Source organism: Procambarus clarkii, chromosome 23 (genome assembly GCF_040958095.1).
Source record: "Procambarus clarkii isolate CNS0578487 chromosome 23, FALCON_Pclarkii_2.0, whole genome shotgun sequence".
Classification (NCBI taxonomy): Eukaryota; Metazoa; Arthropoda; class Malacostraca; order Decapoda; family Cambaridae; genus Procambarus; species Procambarus clarkii.
Window position 1 is genome coordinate 40,632,856 of NC_091172.1, and position 5,786 is coordinate 40,638,641.

Genomic DNA, 5,786 nt, shown 5'->3' on the forward strand with positions numbered 1-5,786 from the left:
ACAAAATCGGCAGAATTGATATTGGTCTATAATTGTTGACTTCAGTGAGATTGCTGATTTTATGGACTAAGGTTACTCTTGCTTTTTTTCTCAAAATATCAGGAAAGGTCTAGAGTTCAAATAATTTGTTGTAGAGCAATGCAATGGCTGGAGCTAAAAATCTAGAGGCTTTTTTTGTAAATTAGGGGTGGTATCTCAACATACAGTATCTATGCATGAGGTTCATTCATCCACTGCAAACTACCTCAAGCCCATCATCACCCAACAAAAATCTGCTATCAGAACAATAAAACTGTCTTCAAACAACACCCAACCTCTGTTTAAATCCCTGAACATGCTACATATACACTCGCTCTGCACATTCTCTTATGCTATTTACAAGTACAAAACCTTGTTCCTAAATGCTAACCCTGATCTGAAACTCTCCATTGATAGACGTAATAGAACCCACAACCCACAAGCACAAATATCTCTTTGATATATTTTTTTATATAAATTGAGTCAGGATAAAATAATTGCCAATCAGACTAATATAACTTTGAATCAGGCTTTTTCACCCACAGGGTTATTGATCAATGGAACTGCCGACCCACAAAACCCATAACTGCCAAAACTGTGCTGAATTTCAAAATATACCTGGAAAAAATCATGAAGGCAAACTGGGAGGGGGAAGGGAACCTTTAACAAGCCGACGACTTCCTGTTCTCACCGAGGCCACTCGGGTTAGTGGCCCTCAGGTAAATCGGGTAAAATATTATTCCCAGACAATTACAGCATAACTGATAAAGTTAGGCTAGAGTAATAAATTTCTGGTAAATTTAGAGTGATAAATTTTTAGAGTAATATAAATTTAAATTTCATATTAACTTGACTGACAGCTATAAATGCCAATCAGCCTTCAATATGCTCTTCGGTGAAATATTTATAATCAAGAATAGAACTCATACATAGGCCTAAACAAAAAATAAAAAATGGACATCAGTTTGCATATGAATCTCCTGAGAAGATTCCTCGATTAATATACATTTCCTTACCAATCAAATAGTGTCACCTTAAGTACGTCTCAGATTGTCTTCTTCACCAACTCCAATGCTAAATAATATTACAACAAAAATGTCCATAACTTAGCTACAGAGTATATTACATTTTAAATAAATTTCCACAGGAAGCAAAAAAAGGAAGCACATTATTTACATAAATATGAAGAAAAACATTTAAAGCTGTGTTTTACCTTTGCTAAATTAAAGAGATATTTCTATACAGTACTTATAAGCAATTTTGAGTTTTCCTAGTGACAGCTTCTCCAGTTCTTGCTTGGTCATCTAACTTTCATAAAAGAACAATATAATAAAATATCTTTATATCTTTACCTTTTCATTGTGAAGTGTATTTCTCAAGCAAAATATAATTACCTCTGAAGAAGATCCAACTGACATTGTGATAGCACACTGTTAGATTAAAGGTAAGATAATATACTATTATGTGCCTCATTATCCTTCAACATTCTCTTAATTATCTTTCACACTCAAAGTGTTTGGCCTATTATCTGCATGTATCATCTTGTGCCTCTTCATATGTCCAAGATGACTAAATCTCTTCCCACACTCTGGACACTCGTGAGGTTTGTCACCTGAATGCCCTAACATGTGCTGTATTATAGATCTACGTTCTCTAAATTTTTTACCACACTTGGCACATTGAAAAGGTCTCTCATCTGCATGCACCATCCTGTGAGTCTTCATATTTCCACGCTGACTGAATCTCTTCCCACACTCTGGACACTCATGAGGTTTGTCACCTGTATGCACTAACATGTGAGTCTTCATACTTCCATGCTGACTGAATCTCTTCCCACACTCTGGACACTCGTGATGTTTGTCATCTGTATGCACTAACATGTGAATCTTCATACTTCCATGCTGACTGAATCTCTTCCCACACTCTAGACATTCATGCGGTTTGTCACCTGAATGCACAAACATGTGCTTTATTATAGTTCCACGTTCTCTAAATTTTTTGCCACACTCGGCACATTGAAAAGGTCTCTCATCTGCATGCACCATCCTGTGAGTCGTCATATGTACAAGCTGATTGAATCTCTTCCCACACTCTGGACATTCATGAGGTTTGTCACCTGAATGCACTAACATGTGACGCTTCACATGTCCAGGACGGGTGAATACCTTCAGACACTGTGGACACTGGTGAGTCTTCTTCTTCTTCATGACAGGTGCAGTTTAAATAAATAAATAAATAAATTTTTATTGAGGTAAGGTACATACATACAAAAGATTTTACAAAGAATGATGGGTTTATAGATAGGGCTAGTACATACAATGCCTAAAGCCACTATTACGCAAAGCGTTTCAGGCATGAAAAACTTAAATGACTAAAGCTTAATACTAATTGAGCAAAAAGAATAATAAGTGTTGAGAACAAATAAAAAAAGTTGATAAAAAAGGTGGGGAGGAACATAGCTGAAAAAGCAGCACAAATACAATTAAGTCGACAAACAGCATTGTTATAAAAAAAAGCAGACATGGGTTGACAATAGAGGGATAAGGTAGGTTACAGGGAATTTATTAGGTATAGCTTCGTTTTTATCCTAAACTGGTTGAGAGAGGTACAGTCTTTAACATGGTTGGGAAGGTCATTCCACATTCTGGGTCCCTTGATTTGTAGAGCATTTCTAGATTGATTCAATCGTACTCTTGGAATATCAAAACTGTATTTATTTCTGGTGTGGTGCTCATGGGTTCTGCTACAACCTTCTATGAAGCTTTTGAGGTCAGGATTGGCATTACAGTTCAGCATTTTATATACTGTATGTATAATACACACGAGAGAATGTGCAGTGACTTCATATCTAACATATTCAGAGATTTGAGTAGGGGTACCGAGTGATGTCTGGGGCCAGAGTTGGATATTGTCCTAATAGCAGCTTTGTGTTGAGTAATTGGAGGACGTAAATGATTTTGGGTAGTAGAACCCCAAGCACAAATACCATAGTTGAGATATGGATAGATGAGGGAGTAATAGTCACCAGAGCAGGGCGGGGTACATAATATCTGATCTTAGAAAGAATGCCAACAGTTTTTGAAACTATTTTGATATATTTAGAATGTGTCCCTGGAAATTCAGCTTGTGGTCAATGAGAACGCCAAGGAATATTCCATCTAATTTGTTACAAATTTGGGTATTGTTTATTTTGAGATTTATTTGATTAGAGGATTTATTGCCAACAGAATATAGAAGGTTTTGTCAATGTTAAGGGTGAGTTTGTTGGCAATTAGCCAAAGATGGACTTTATTTAGCTCAGTATTTACTGTGGCATTTAGAGCAAGGGGGTAAGGACTGGAGTAAATGAAGGTTGTATCGTCAGCAAATAGAATTGGTTTGAAGTGTTGGGAGGCATTTGGAAAGTCATTAATGTAGATGAGAAAGAGGAGGGGGCCAAGTATGCTGCCCAGAGGAACACCAATGTTGACGAGTAGGGTGGGAGAAATTGAATTATTCACAGAAACATACTGGAGCCTGTCAGTAAGGTAAGATTTGAGGTATTGCAGGGAGTGTCCTCTGACTCCATAATGATGCAATTTAAGAAGACGGTTTTGGTGGTTGACAGTGTCAAAAGCCTTACGCAGGTCCACAAATAACCCAACAGGAAACTCATTTTTATCAAGAGCTGCATGAATCAAGTTAATCATACTAATAAGTGTATCGTTAGTGCTTTTTTGGGTCTGAAGCCACATTGGCAAGAGCTAAGTATATTGTGTTAGGCTAGATAAGAGTAAAGCTGCTTGTAGATTAGTTTTTCAAAAATTTTTGACAAGTTAGGCAGGATTGATATAGGTCTGTAGTTGTTAACATCTGAGAGATCACCACATTCGTGTACAGGGGTTACTCTCGCTTTTTTTTAGAATATCTGGAAAGGTTTGGAGTTCAAGTGACTTGTTGAAGAGCAATGCAATAGCAGGGGCTAAAGATCTGGAGGCTTTTTTGTAAATTAAAGTTGGTATCTCCTCAAGGGCACTAGACTTGATTTTAAGGGAAAGGATTATCTCATTAACGTCAGTGGAATTAATAGGCTTTAGGTACAGAGACTGTGGATAGTTACCTGTAAGATAGTCCTTAACATCAGTACTGGAAGATGGAATATCATTTGCAAGGGATGACCCAATGGAAGGGAAGAACCTATTGAACTCAATAGCAGAATCAGAGGCTGAAAGCTGACCATCGTTATTGGACAGGAGTGTTGGTTTGTTATTTAAAATCTTCTTTGATCCCAATATTGAGAAATTGTGCTCCAAGTTTTTTTAATGTTGCTCTTTATTTGGGTAAATTTATCTTCGTAGTATTTAGTTTTGGCTCGTCTAATTATCTTGGAAAGCAATAACGAGTAATTCTTTGAGAATTCTTTGGAGACAATTCCTAACCTATACTTCTTCTCAAGGTCATGTTTTTTATTAATGGATTTAAGTATTCCCTTTGTAAGCCAGGGATTGTTAAGTCTTTTGCTTGTGACTTGTTTTGTAAGCATAGGACAGTGGGTGTTATACAGGCTAAGAGTTTTTTGAAGAAAAGATTGCACTGCTAGGTTGATGTCCCCTATGTTACCTAACTCGGACTCCCAGTTGACATTGTCAGCAGCAGTTATAAAATTGTCTATAGCAGTTTCATTGTGCAGCCTAAAACTTAACTCCCTTGACTCTAGAGGAGGTTTGCTAATATTAGTTAAGAGAAATGTGGGATAATGGTCTGTTGTGCTATCGGTGATTATACCTGAAGTAAGCGGAGAGGTTATGTTGGTCCAGATGTGATCTAGAGTCGTGGCAGTACTGTCAGTGATTCTAGTAGGTCTAGTGATTAAGGGTATGAGGAAGCAGGAATTCATACAGTTGAGGAAGCTAACAGCAGTAGGGTGTTCAGGCTCGCAGAGGTCAATATTAAAGTCACCTGCGATAATTAGATGGTTTTTGTTCAGTCTGTATTAGATTTCTAAGGTTTGAGTTGAATTCGGACACATCAGTGTTGGGAATTCTATAGACTGTACCCACAGACAGGACAGACTCGGCATCCTTGACTCTGAAGCTGACGAAGATATACTCCCCACAGCAGTCTCTAGTTCTAATTACTTTTAAGCATGTTAGTTCTTGGTGGTAGTAAAGAGCAGTACCACCACCTCTCTGAATTTGACGACAGTTGTGAATTGCCGAGTAGTTAGGCATGTTAAAGAGTTGAGTAGTATCCTCTTTCAACCACGTTTCAGTAAGTATAATAAAAGTGAATTTGTTAATAGTTTCAATCAAGGCACTAACATCATCGAAGTGTTTACCTAGGGATCTAACGTTCAAGTTGATTACAGAGATATTGTGATTATGTGTTAATACATTGTTTACATCATGTGCTGTAAAATATCTGCAATTTAGATCATTAAAGTGATGATTGTCATAGATAGTGGATAAGAGGTTTAGTTCTGGGTCTATACTTGTCTGCATAAAAAGGCTGTTTGCAGGAAAACAAGGCAAGAATGGCAAATTACAAAATAGAAAAAGAAAAAAGTAGAATAAAAATTCTAAAGTAATATAAACTTAATGGTAATTTAAATAAAAAAAACTTAATGGGAACTAGGAATGTAAAAAATGAACTAGAGTAATTAGTAACAATAGATGACCAAAAAAGTCAAAAAGCAATTATAACTATAAAATGAAAAGCTTGCTTACTAAACTAAGTACACTATAGTTGAATACTAAAGTTACACTAAAAACAAACTGAGGTAGTTTAAA